General features: G+C 42.7%; 1 protein-coding gene across 2 annotated transcripts in view; it reads right to left on the bottom strand.

Annotated features, from left to right (window-relative positions):
- The window catches only part of SLC4A4 (solute carrier family 4 member 4), a 370,587-nt gene extending 359,936 nt beyond the window's left edge, over window positions 1-10,651 (bottom strand). For both annotated transcript variants that reach the window (XM_042251504.2, XM_060417186.1), the window contains exon 1: window positions 10,041-10,651. The gene's annotated coding sequence lies outside the window, so the exon portion shown is untranslated. The remainder of the gene's footprint in view (window positions 1-10,040) is intronic.
- Between the last annotated feature and the right edge of the window lie 4,022 nt (window positions 10,652-14,673).

The raw sequence follows: 14,673 nt of genomic DNA, 5'->3' as shown, positions 1-14,673 counted from the left end.
AACAGAAGATGAGGCTTTCTGAAATTCACTATTTGTAAAATAGTAGTTTAACAAGGCAGACCATAATTACCCCTTGTATTTATTTCAATTTTCCATAGCATTATGTCTATAACAAGAAAACAAAAGCTGTCTTGTTATTCCAGATGATTCCATTTTTCCAGTAAATCACCCTAAAGCAGCCACATTCGGGTCAAGCACATATGAGGGATGCTACCTAAAATGTAAACGTTCTCATAAAATATAGACTAACGCGTTATTCTGAAGCAATATGTGTTACATACTCAGTACTCTGAGAATCACAAAACAGTTCCACTTAAATGACAAAAGCCAACCAGCCAACACTACCACCACCAGCTTTCAAAAGAAAAGGAAAAGATTCAAATATGAGAAAAAAGAAAATTTAGCCTTTGGGTAAGAAAATCTAACAAGATTTACACATCAAATTACAAGTTCCTTCTGCTGCAAGTCTGGTTTTACAAAGGGATACCTTCTATTGTTTATCATGTAATTCTCCAAAATAAAGACCATGCAAATTCTCGTTCTATTTCATTTAAACATAAAAATAGGCATTAAACTCCTTTTCAGAAGAAGAAAAAAAGAGAGTCAGAAAGTCAACCTAATAGTTGAGAGTCAGACCTTTCAAAGGATTAGGAATCACTGCTTTACACAAGAGTTTATAAAGTATATGCTGCAAGTTTGCTTCTGACATTATAATTAACATATCTGAGAATGATCTTATCCATACTAAGCAGAAGGGGCTCTCTACAAGCTCCAGTCATCAGATTGTTCATCTTTAAATATTCAATTTTTCACGAAACATGGTTACCAGGGTATCAGCAGTGGAAAACCCACTACAAGATTTTAAATTTGAAAATTGTTGGCCAGCGTTCTAATTATAGAAGCAAAAAATATTCAGTGTGTAAGCTCTGAGGGCTCACCCATAGGGTGAAGAGCACTTTAATCATTTTCGAGGGTTTTCCCAGTCCTGTGTATGTTACTTGGGGGCATAAATTTGATATGAGCTATACAGTGAAACGGGTGATCTCAAACTGCTGGCTATTAGACTCACTTTTTCAAGCTGATGTTTAATAAACCCTGTTCCTTGCTCAGCTTTAGCAATAAAAAGTAAAAGTCCTAGAGGAAAAAAAAATGTAAAAGCACAGTGTGAAGCATGCAGAGTTAACAGCTCAAAAAGACTGCTTAAGTGTGTAGTTCATTCATTCAGCGAACAAGCATCTATTACTGTGTCAGGAACTGTTCTCATTGGTGGCACAATTCAAGAGTAAGGTATGCTTAGAACACAACAATAATGAAATAACTAAAATATGTTTGGCCATTTACAGTTTTGAAGAAAGCTTTATAAATAACACCTCCATTGTCTTCCGTAATAGCTCTAATGAATTCGGTTTTACAGCCATTTTAATAATAACGAAAAAATAAGAGATCTCAATGATTTTCTAAATTCTCCAAATCAAGTAACTTATAAGTAATAGAGCTGGGTCTCCAGCTCATTCATACCTTCCAAATGTACATTTCCATCAGTCGCTGGGCAGTACCACATTACGAGATGCTCTGCTTTCATGGTGGCCGCAGAGGATATATTCTGTACGGTTTTGAATTGTTAAAGCTTTTAAGGAAAAAGTTTTACAGATCCAGACTAGGGTGTGTACAAGTTCGAATATTTCTAATCAAACAAGATACTACAAAAAACTGTTCAGAACCAAGTAGGCCCAAGATGTTGTAAGACTCTACTTCCCCATAGACATGCTAAGTATATGCTCATCTAATACATTAGCACATGTTAAAGGGCACACTCACAGGGGCCATGATAGTCCATAAACGGCCAAAATGTGGGCTGTGGCCCAATTCCTGGAAATCCCCGCCCATTCCCCAAAATAGATGAAATCTCCTCCCACTTGTTAGCCTATAAAATTACCCAGCCCATAAAAACCAACAAGCCCATACCTCCTGGGCTCTGGAGCCCCTCTCATCTTCTGAGATGGCCACACGCTGCCTATGGAATGTATCTCTCTCTGAATAAACTCATTTTTACTTAAAAAAAAACTGCCCTAATCTTTTCACCCATTTATTATTATATAAAAACACTGGTGAAATGAGTCTGCCTGGTTAGCTGAGCTTTCTAGACAAATGAGGTAGGTTTACTCGCCAAGTCCTAAAATGTTTCTTACTTGGTATAATATACTGGACAGAAACTCCTAAGTCAAAACCTTGAACTAGAACTTCATAGAAGAAAAATAAAGCCAATAAACATATTAAAAAGTACAAAAGGTACTCCAGGAAATGCAAATTAAAGTGATACCACTACATATCTACTAGCATGGGTAAAATTAAACAGAGAGATAACAATAGCTGTTTTTAAGGATATGGGGCCGCCAAATCTACCATTAGATTCTGATAGCACTATCTACTAAGACTGGCTCAACAATTCAACTCATAACACACATCCCAAATTCCTATCCGTACTAAAAGACATATGTAACAATGCTCAGAGCACTGCTTTTCATAATAACCAAAAACTGGGGGGAAAAAACTCAAATGTCCATCAGGAGTGAAATGGATAAATAAATGTGGCCTTCTCATAAAATGAAACACGACAGTAAAATGAGAAACTGTTCCAAATCGGAAAACAAGAATGAACCTCACACACATAACACTGAGCAAAAGAAGTGAGGCAAAAGGATACAGAACATGTATTCTGGCAGAAAGTTCAGTAACAGGTAAAAGTAACCTGCAGTCCAGAAGGGACTTCAGGATGGAAGCTACCCTTGGCGGGGAGAAGAGTGGGGCTTCTGGCTGCTGACAATGGTCTATGTCTTGGCCTTTGGTGCTGATGCCCAGGGGTCTATTCACTTAGGTAAACCACCGAACTGTTTCAGTTCACTTCAGTTGCTCAGTTGTATCCGACTCTTTGCAACCCCATGAATCGCAGCACGCCAGGCCTCCCTGTCCATCACCAACTCCTGGAGTTCACTCAGACTCACGTCCATCGAGTCAGTGATGCCATCCAGCCATCTCATCCTCGGTCGTCCCCTTCTCCTCCAGCCCTCAATCCCTCCCAGCATCAGAGTCTTTTCCAATGAGTCAACTCTTCGCATGAGGTGGCCAAAGTACTGGAGTTTCAGCTTCAGCATCATTCCTTCCAAAGAAATCCCAGGGTTGATATCCTTCAGAATGGACTGGTTGGATCTCTTTGCAGTCCAAGGGACTCTCAGGAGTCTTCTCCAACACCACAGTTCAAAAGCATCAATTCTTCAGCGCTCTGCCTTCTTCACAGTTCAACTCTCACATCCATACATGACCACAGGAAAAACCATAGCCTTGACTAGACGGACCTTAGTCGGCAAAGTAATGTCTCTGCTTTTGAATATGCTATCTAGGTTGGTCATAACTTTTCTTCCAAGAAGTAAGTGTCTTTCAATTTCATGACTGCAATCACCATCTGCAGTGATTTTGGAGCCCCCAAAAATAAAGTCTGACACTGTTTCCACTGTTTCCCCATCTATTTCCCATGAAGTGATGGGACCAGATGCCATGATCTTCGTTTTCTGAATGTCGAGCTTTAAGCCAACTTTTTCACTCCCCTCTTTCACTTTCATCAAGAGGCTTTTGAGTTCGTCTTCACTTTCTGCCATAAGGATGGTGTCATCTGCATATCTGAGGTTATTGATATATATTTCTCCCGGCAATCTTGATTCCAGCTTGTGCTTCTTCCAGCCCAGTGTTTCCCATGATGTACTCTGCATAGAAGTTAAATAAACAGGGGGACAATATACAGCCTTGGCATACTCCTTTTCCTATTTTGAACGAGTCTGTTGTTCTACGTCCAGTTGTAAGTGTTGCTTCCTGACCTGCATACAGATTTCTCAAGAGGCAAGTCAGGTGGTCTGGTATTCCCATCTTTTCAGAATTTTCCACAGTTTATTGTGATCCACACAGTCAAAGGCTTTGGCATAGTCAATAAAGCAGAAATAGATGTTTTTCTGGAACTCTCTTGCTTTTTCCATGATCCAGCGGATGTTGGCAAGTTGATCTCTGGTTCCTCTGCCTTTTCTAAAACCAGCTTGAACATCAGAAAGTTCACAGTTCACGTATTGCTGAAGTCTGGCTTGGAGAATTTTGAGCATTACTTTACTAGCATGTGAGATGAGTGCAACTGTGTGGTAGTTTGAGCATTCTCTGGCATTGCCTTTCTTTGGGATTGGAATGAAAACTGACCTTTTCCAGTCCTGTGGCCACTACTGAGTTTTCCAAATTTGCTGGCATATTGAGTGCAACACTTTCACAGCATCATCTTTCAGGATTTGAAATAGCTCAACTGAAATTCCACCACCTCCACTAGCTTTGTTCGTAGTGATGCTTTCTAAGGCCCACCTGACTTCACATTCCAGGATGTCTGGCTCTAGATGACTGATCACACCATCGTGATTATCTGGGTCGTGAAGATCTTTTTTGTACAGTTCTTCTGTGTATTCTTGCCACCTCTTCTTAATATCTTCTGCTTCTGTTAGGTCCATACCATTTCTGTCCTTTATCAAGCCCATCTTTGCATGAAATGTTCCCTTGGTATCTCTAATTTTCTTGAAGAGATATCTAGTCTTTCCCATTCTGTATCATTTAATGACACGCATACTTTTCTATACCATACTTTTCCCTGGTAAAGAATCCACTTGTCAATGCAACAGATGCAGGTTTAATGTCCGGGTCAGGAAGATCCCCTGGAGAAAGAAATGGCAACCCGCTCCAGTATTCTTGCCTGGAGAATCCCACAGACAGAGGAGCCTGGCAGGTTGCAAAGAGTTGGACACGACTTAACAACTAAACAACAACATACTTTTCTATACACGTTATATTTCCATAAAAACAAACAGAAAGGAAGAAGAAAGAAAGAAAGGAGAAAGGGAGGAGGGGGAAGGAAACGTATGAAGTGATGTTATCAGGACGGTGGAAAGAGTCCTCAACCACCAAGCTTCTTTTCATTCTCACGTCTCTTAGCTCTTAGTCAATCTCTTCCTTGACTACCAAGCTGTTCTCGGGGACTTTTCAATGTTATCCATGCAGCTGCCAGTACCAAGCCATTTCTATCTTCCAATCTGTAGTTTACTATTTACCACAGGGCTAGAAATGTTATAATCAGCCACACTGCATGTGAACAGGCACTCATGCGAGGGATCTCCTATGAGTAAAGTGAATCCTCTGTAATGTAGGTCTTTCTTTTTAACCTCTGTTTAGCCTGCTTAGAGGCTGTTTTGCTGACGAATATGCCAGCTACAGGAGTTACCGAAAGATGGAGATGTTCCTGGGTTCTACAGCTTTCCTGGTGGCTCAAATGTCTAGTAAAGAATCAGTCTGTAACCCAGCAGGAGGAGAAGGGGATGACAGAGGACAAGATGGTTGGATGACGTCACTGACTCAATGCACATGAGTTTGAGCAAGGTCCGGGAGATGGTGAAGGACGGGGAAACCTGCAGTGCTTTAGTCCACGGGGTCACAAATAGCCAGACACAACTGAGCGACAGAACAACAACAACCCAGGAAACCCCAGTTTGATCCCTGGGTCAGGAAGATCGCCTGCAGAAGGGAATGACCACCCGCTCCAGTATTCTGGCCTGGAGAACTCCGTGGACAGAGGAGCCTGGTGGGCTACAGTCCATGGGGTCGCAAAGACGCAGACATGATTGAGCTACTAACACTTTCATTTTTCCACTGGGCTCTACCCATGAATACTAGGTCTCTAGGCTAAATCCAAAATCAACCAACATAAAATTCCAGATCCAGGAGTTTACTTACTTGCAAATAGTATAAGAGAATATCACTAGTGAATACATTTATAAAAAAGAAAAGAACTGCTAACTTCTTATCCAAGACATTATGAACAGCTTTGCTAACTGTGTCATTCACAGAACATCCTATCAGTTTCAAAGAATATATTCCTTTCTCATTTTGTATTTTTATTAACTTTGATTTTTTAAATCCTCCCAAAAAGTATACTGCAAGTTTTATTTAAATCTTTAAGGTTTCCAAAACAGAAACTCAAGTGCAACAGACAAAGTCTCTTTCTACACAGTAATCCACAATGTAAAAAAAAAAAAAAAAAAAAAACCTGAAATACTACTTGTAAAATCCTTTTACATCTTAATTTATGTAACTTCTTTCTATACTCATTCTCCATGAAAAATAAAAGTTAGCTCTCAAGACCGGAGCTAGAACTGGGGCACACAAACTGAAAACAGTCACCCATGGGCACTGCAGGTCCTGAAATAAAGACGAGCCGGGTGTGTGCATCCACTACACAGAATGATAAACAAAGAACAGAAACTCCCACCTTACATCAGGATCAACATTTATCTGCTTTAGTATCTTAAAAACTGTGACTAAAACAACACTCATTTGAGGACAGTCATTTCAGAAACAGCTATCAGTAGTTCAAAGATGAAATGTTCATTCCCACCTCAACCAATAACTTTCCGCTTAGTTTAAGAAAAGCATACAAAGTTCCCTGTGCCTTGGCTTCCTTATCTTTTAAACAAGCATGATAATCCCTTACATCTACTTAATTTGCATAAAAAGATGATGCTTTGGCTTCTAGAAACAACTATAGATGTACAGGGTTTCACCATGATGAGGTCTATCTCCATTTTTTCGAACACATAACTTAATCCAAAGGCAAATAAGACCATATCATTGAGGGTGAAATTATGAACATCATGAAGAAGATTGGAAGAAAAAGTTTTCTCTCTTCTTTGTCACAGCAGGTAAATAAATCCATCATATTTCATAGCTGGCTGTCCTTTTGATGCCCTGTTGGAAATGCCATTCCACTGCAGAGACTAGAAAAATGCAATAAAAGTCATTGCCACAAAATCATTATGACAGTCATAAATACAGCTTCAGATAAAATAAAATCGGCCACCTCTACAAATGAGGAGTACTCGTGCACCTGTGCGTGTGCCTGTGTGCTGTGTAATGTGCATCGGACAAAAGACCTGAGTAAAATGGTGGGTTAGAAAAATCCATCTTCACTGCTGGAAAAATAGCTAACAGTGTGCACTACAGGGGATATAAAATATCACATTAATGTTAGAAGGACAGCAGCATATTTTCTATTTGTGACATAAGTCAAACTCTTAGCTATTGGGAGAAAGGCAAACATGTATGTGAAATACAACTTAGCCCTGATCTTGTATGAATGAAACATTATTCTTTCCCTTCTTTCAAATTCCTACATTATGTGAAAAATCCCTGACTGAAAGTAGCAAGATCTAGTTTCGTAAAGTCTTACGAACTTTCTGGATGTTCCTAAACTATGTGTTTTGCTAAATGGCCCTCCCCAACACAGATAAATTTCATAATTCACAGGTTGGCCTCAGAAACTGCAGCCACAGTGAGAACCTAGATACGTGTTCCGCTCACAGCTTCCTCTGTCCCATCAAATCATGTACCCTGATTCTTTTCATTCAACTATATAAAGGAAAAACCCCTTAAAACTTTCATCATTACTACATTTTTCTCTTCTGAGTTTGTTCTTTCCACTTCCAATCTTCATACCTATCAACTCCAGTCTCGGCTTTCATTCACATTAAAAACGAACACAAAAAATGCTCCAGGAAACAAGCAGATGATGTGTATTGGCACACTTAAGTAGCAGTGAATTCTCACAGGACTAACAACACTAGTCCTCGCGGACTGCAGCGCCCTCAGAGGCAGGCGGAGAAACCTGATTATCTACGTGATTCACCAACTAATGTGTATTTCCTTTCCTTAAGTGTTGTGTTTTCTTTAAGATGTAAGCCATGGCCAAACGATTGATCTTGTTATCAGAACGAGGGATCAGAACCTGAAAATTATACTTGCCAGAGCTCAGTGAAAAATGAAATTACCAGCAGAGTGTGCTGGAATTTGTCCCAAAGGTTACCCATTTCTATCACATTTTTTCTCTAAATATGAGAAAAAATTCCCTGTAGTATTTCACTGTAGTGCTTTCACACATGGTTGTAAACCCAAAATATATTCTAATCCTTTAAAAGATGAAAATAATAACAAAACATTCATAAAGTCCTTTATGTTAACAAAATGAACTAAAAGAGATACACCACCATAAACAGTACATTCTGGATATTTCATTGGCTGGCGTGCCTTATATATGTTACTAAGGGTACAGAATGACCCCGAACCATTAAATGATACTCCAAATCTCATTTTGAAGACATCTTCTATAAGCTGTCTGTTTTCTGTTTTCACAAAGGTGGACATGCCTAGAACTATCAAACTATCCCATCTTATCCCTCCCACCCTCACACCCTGATAAATGCGCTATGCCTCATGAGTTCATAAGAGTACTACTTTCCTCTCTCTACCCATATATGCAGCAGGTTTTTGTCATCTTACCAGAGACGCTGAGATAAAGTAAAAGCTACTGAATTTCAAGATGCAATAGCAAGAGAACAGAATCCTATCACTACGTTTAACTTTAAAATGAAAGTAAAAGTTTTTTTCTCAGTTGTTAAAGCTATAAAAAAAAGCAGACATTTTCCTTTGACTGAAGCTATATCAATAACCTCAATCTAAGTGCCATTATGACCATGAAAATCACTTAAATGCTAATGTGATAGATACAAGGAAGAGAGTTCTTAAGCTAGAAACCTTTCAAAAGACATTATGTTGGCTATAAGAAGCTACTGGATACTGCTCTCATTGCTGTGAACAATCTATACAAATCAACATGAAAAAATAAGCCCTAATGGGCAAGGTATGCTTAAATTTAATTCAGGTACTATTCAAACTTCAAGTCCCAGATACAAGGAAAAGGGGAAATATGGTACAAGGCAGTGTCTCTCAGAAAAGGAACCTTTCCAGGATTTGAGACAATGTGTGTTTGGCACAGCCCAGTGTTCACGATTTCCCATTAGCCACAACTTTCTCCAGCACTGAAGTGAAATGGGAAAGCAAATGAGGAACATAAACCAAAACTGTTAAATGCTCTTCATTGTCAAGTCTGGAAAGACCTCGCTGAGGGCCATTTACGTTGTGAAGGTAAGGCCTTGAGGAGTGAGGGGTGGGGGAAAAAAAACAAACAAACAGAAGTTTTACAAGGAACTCTTCTGAAAAATGGTTTACGATGGCAGAACAGAGGTAGAATGGCTTCCTTCTCCATCTTTAGTGTCAAGTTCGGGTTTTTTTGCTGCTGCGATTCTTTTGTTCTTTAATTAACTTCCCTCCTTGCGGGGCTTGCTGCAGTTTGCTGATGTAGTTCCCAACTGCTACCTTCCTTTGGCGACTCTTATTAGCGGACTGGCAAAGGCTGGGTAAAATGCACTTAAGAAAGAAGAAATCACCTTCTCTTGCCAAGACGCACATGTGCCCAGTACCTGAGGAAGAGCTTCACTGTCGCCGGCCAAGAGAAATTCCAGTTTAACCTCCCCTTTCCAAATCCATTGCAAAGAAGTGTATGTGTGTGCCACTTGCAGAGAATCTGCCTGACTCACCCCCGCTTTCGGCGTGCCAGGGGGAGATGTGAATGATCGGTCTCCGGGCTGGCAGTGAGGTCCCGGTGGCACCGAAAGTCCCCTGCCCCCATCCCCCGGCCTCCCCCGCGAGCGTGTTTGGGGATGTCTCCCTCTCCGGCAGGTGCCCGTCCACGCTGGGGCCACCAAAGCTCACCCAGGCAGGAACACACGTGTCCTGCGCCGGAGCCCAGCCCCCGGGATACAGTGGCCCCACAGTCCGGGCAGGCACGCCAGGTGAGCGCCGCGGAGGGGTGTCGGGGAAGGGGAGGGCTTGACCATGCGGGTGCAGCAGGATCATCCAACGTCCCCCTCTAACGCTAAGAAGAAAAAAGTACTTTTCTGCGGTATCTGCTTCCACACTCCGCCGGGCGCCCAGCCCCCGAAGATGCCCGGCCCGCAACTGACCTCTCTCTCGCGCTCGCTCGCTCGCTCCCCGCGCGCGCCCAGGCCGCCCGCGCCCCCTCCAGGACCTGCCCCGAGCTGACCCTCCTTCCCCGGCCCCGGCCGGGTGCTCACCTCCTGGGGTCCGGCTTCCGTCGCTCGTCCAGTTTGGCGGTTGAGTGTGGGGCTGCAGCAACCGCTGCCGCCGCCGCCTTCGCTGCCACCGCCGCTGCTGCCGCCGCCGCCGAAGCGCTGCCCGGCGCGCCGCCGGGGCTGGAAGCCGGGAGCCCGCGGGATCCCGGGAGGCGCGGGCCCGGGGCGCGGCGGGGCCGAACCGCGGGAAGTTGTCGGCGCGAGGCGCGGGGCTCGAGACACCCCCGCCCAAGTAGTCACAACTTAGCCGTCCGGGTGGGTGCGCGCTCCGGGGCGGGGGGAGGCGAGGACGGGGCGAGGGCGCGGGGGCGGGAGGGTCTCCGGAGCCGGCGGGACTGGACCCTGAAAGAGGGGAGAGAGCGGGCGCGGGGGCAGATGTCTACACGGCCCGCGTGGTGCGTGGCGGGTGAGTGTGTGAGAGCGCGGGGCGTCTACTCTACTTTGCCTTCTGCAGCTCCTGCATATTCATGGGGATCGCCGAGGTTCCTGCCGGTAACTACCACCGCAGCGGCGGCGCCCGGCCCGGACGCCCCTCGGGAGCGAGCCCGGGGAGGGGGGTGGATCGGGAGGGCGGCGGTGGCGGAGGCTGTGCCACGAGCGCGAGCCCGCGATCCATATTTAAAGCCGCGACTGGCCTCGGCCGGCCCCCCGGCCCTGCCCTCGCTCGCGCCCGCCCGCCCGGCCCCCACCGCTCCGGGCCGCCGCTCGGCGTCACCAGCCGGGGCATCGCGGCGGCGGGGAGGGGCCTCGGGCCGCACCGCCCCCGGGGGCCCGGGCTCTGGGCGCCGCGTCCGGCTGGAACTGACCGAAGACCCGGCTCCTGACCCGCCGCCTCCGCTTCCCTGGATTCTCTCTCTCTCTCTCTCTCTCTGACTCTGTCTGTCTCTGTCTGTCTCTCTGTCTCTCTGTTGTGCCCTGAGCCGGCTAAGTCCCAGCTTTTTGTCCGGTTTACAAGAGTTCCTCGCCAGGGAGAGCTTGCTCTCTCTTGCAGAACTGAAGTGACTGGGACAGATCACTCTTGAAGCTACTTTTATTAAAGTGGAGGGAAACAGGTAGAGAGCGCGCTGCCAGCTCACTGTGTGAAGTTGTCGTTCACCTCTAGCACAGGATGTCTGGGGAGAGCGCTGCTGTCAGCCTTGTCCTTCGCTTGTCACTGATGACTTCTGTCTTCCTCAACCAGTTTGGAAAGCATCTTTAGTCATCCAAGGGAGTTTCTTGAGGATATAAATGGATTATTGTATTTACTCTGTTTCTAAGGCTAATAGAGGTTTAAGTCCTCTTTGCCAAGCAAATAATACTACTAATAATATATCAATGACCCAGCCCCATTTTGATCAGTTAAGTAGACCATAAATATATGAACAGACTGTCGGCACTGACACCGTCTAATGTTCCGGATACTGCTAGAGAGGAGCCACTTAATGGATTTGAGCCACACAGTATATGATATAAGCCCATGTGCATTTCCTATTAATACATGTTATATATTTAATATACATGTGGAAGTCACTGACCAAACTGCATCTCTGAGGGTAACCACTGGAACACCTAAAACCCTAGAGAAATAATGTCACATGCTGACTACCTCCACCAAAGATTTGTTTCCAAATTCTTTCTTCAATAGCAAGTAAAAGTCGCTCAGTCGTGTCTGACTCTTTGCGACCCCATGGACTATACAGTCCATGGAATTCTCCAGCCCAGAATACTGGAGTGGGTAGCCGTCTTTTCTCCAGGGGCTCCTCCCAACCTGGGAATCGAACCCAGGTGTCCCGCATTGCGGGCGGATTCTTTACCAGCTGAGCCACAAGGGAAGCCCTTTCTTCAGTACTAACCTATAATTAAATAAGACCCCTAGTGGGGAAAAAAAAAATCTGGAGGAAAATAAGTTGGAGACAAAAGTCTTCTTTCTAGTATTTAAAACTGGAATAGACATATTATTTACTGTACCTCACCAATGCTGGCAAAACAGGTATATACTTGCACCTTTAAAAAAAATAACCTAGTGTGTTTAAAATCCTTGGTTAGTGCTCAGGAGACTCTGGGATGACCAGAAACTATCTAATGTCTAAAATTGAAATGCATTAATGTCGTGTGTCTGGCTGTTGTTACCTCAATGCTCACACAGCTTACATGACCCACTGCAATAACGTGGGAAATTCAAGTTGTTTTTTTTTAATGTAAAGATTTTGCCTACATAACTATACTTTGTTTTTAGACTAATGTTAAAATTAACTTTCAGTCCCTGAGCACACAGTTAGCAAGAATCAGCAACCCCAAAGTAAGCTCACAGGAAAAGAGAAGCCACTTTTGTATTAAGAATTTGCCATTGCTGTTCAGCAGTTTTTTCACACTGTGGATTATGTATTTCAACATAGCTGGCAATTTCTCATTATCATCGTGAACCAGCCATGAATGGTCAGTGTTAGTGACTGTTTGGGAAAGGAAAAGTCCAAGAAACTTACATTTTCCAATATTCTGCTGCAAAATCCATCAAACTGGCCTTTACACAAACCAAAAAAGTAACCCTTAAAGGCATTTTTCTATCAAGATGGACAAAATTTTACCCTGAAAGGAGTATAAAGTTGGAGAGTGGGGTGGGATGCAGAGAGAGAATTAGAGCACTATGGGGTGAGGGGTTGTGTGTCCCTTATATTAATGAGAAAAAGAGTTGTCTTTGGCAAAAAGCCAGCAACCTGTTATCATTCTCATTACTTGATGTTTGCTATCCCACAATTAAAAGCGCAGGTTCCATTTCCTTTCCTATTGACTATTGTCCAGTAATTGAGATGCATGTGTTTTTCTTTTGAAAGGTCATTGATTAACTTTTCTCGTTATCTCTGCGTGTGGTCACCTTTGCTATTGCTATTCAGAGCTGAAAAAAGTGAAAGTGAAGTGGCTCAGTTGTCGGACTCTTTGCGACCCCATGGACTGTAGCCCACTAGGCTCCTCCACTCAAGGAATTTTCTAGTCAAGGGTACCAGAGTGGGTTGCCATTTCCTTCTCCAGTTCAGAGCTAGGACAATGAATTTCACCAATCCTAAAACACGCTACGTCCCTTGATTCTCATGAGCCCAAAGAAAGCTTTATTTGTTCATTTCATATTGGTGTTCACACAGCTTGGTGACAAGAAAAATGAACAGAAAAAATGAATGGAATTAGAAAAACAGTATAAGTAATCTGTACTGATAATGATTTATTTGTTTAATAAATACCTCTCTCTGCTAAATGACCCTCTAGGATACTAAACCACTATTTTAGCTTATCAAGTTTCTTTGATATCATCCAAGGTCCTTATAGGCACCTAAAGGAAACAAAGATGGGAAGAAGAACCTTTGTGTCAATGACAGGCACCATCTAGTGGCAGCAGATGATGAAGCCTCGTGTCTGCATGATGCCCCCAGCAAGAATGAGGATGAAAGGTTTTGAATAGGTGGTTCAAACATCCCTGGTCTTGAAGAAGCATGGTTCTCTTTGATTCTAAAGCAAGAAGTTTGTACGTAGAACACTAATACAACGAATGGACCCCAAGATGATTATTCAAAGAATTAGGCTACAAATCTGACCTGCAGGTAGCATTATTGCCACTAAAAGTTTTCTCAGTCTTTGTGTAACTTCGTATAGTCACACCTCTTTATAAAGACCTCAGTGTTGTGTTTTTTTTTTTTCACTTAAAGACTTCTGTATTTAAGTTTCCTCCTTGTAAAATCAGAGAGAGTGATGGCTCGTCACTGAATATTATCTATAAAGGATTTTGTTCACAAATAGCAGAGCCCATAAATATAACTATTATTTCAGGGTTTTTATTATACTATTTTACAAAAGAAAAAAGGATAAAAGATATCAATGAATGCTTACCCCTGAGTTACACAAAATTGCAACATTCAAACACATCTTATTTGGGGCCCTAAACAGAAGGAGACAGTATAGATTACAAACTTCAAAGAATGATCAGTAATGTTTCTCATTATCAGCTTTTTTTAAAATATATGGCTCATTAGTAAATGTCTGACAAAAATCTTGCCATATAGAATAGGTATTTTTCTTTGTGCTAGTATTTTGACTTATAGTTATTCTGTCATTAAACAATATTGCCATCGAATGATCATTGAAGTAGCCAACCTGGAATCAGTTTCGTTAACCATTTCAGGATATAAGAGTAAGGAGAGAGAAAATCACTTGTCTTTCCATCCTGGGACTAGTCAGGGATGAAACTGAAGATATAGACAAAGAGAGAAAGACAAAGAGATCACTTAGAAACTTCATTTTTGCTTCATTCACACTCTAGAAATTACATATTCAGGCTGGCAAATTCCTGAATAAATTCAGGCTGAATAAATTCAGCCAACCTTAATTTACAATCTATATTTCCTCCTTCAGATTCAAAGTTTAAAAATAACTGTAGTCCCTTTTTATGAGGAGTAAAGAAAGGTGAACACTTTTTGTAAGCTGTCAGCATGGCACGAGCTAGGGAAAATAATTTTATTTGGTTAAATGTGTCATAAGTTGCTTCACAGCTTAAACTGCTAATCTCTCAACCATATCCAATTGTCATTTTTAAAACATGTACCTAACATCAAATATTAAGGTTCTAACATCTAGAAACAGAAGCCTACTC

Source organism: Ovis aries, chromosome 6 (genome assembly GCF_016772045.2).
Source record: "Ovis aries strain OAR_USU_Benz2616 breed Rambouillet chromosome 6, ARS-UI_Ramb_v3.0, whole genome shotgun sequence".
Taxonomy (NCBI): domain Eukaryota; kingdom Metazoa; phylum Chordata; class Mammalia; order Artiodactyla; family Bovidae; genus Ovis; species Ovis aries.
This window is presented reverse-complemented; position numbering and strand designations above follow the sequence as displayed.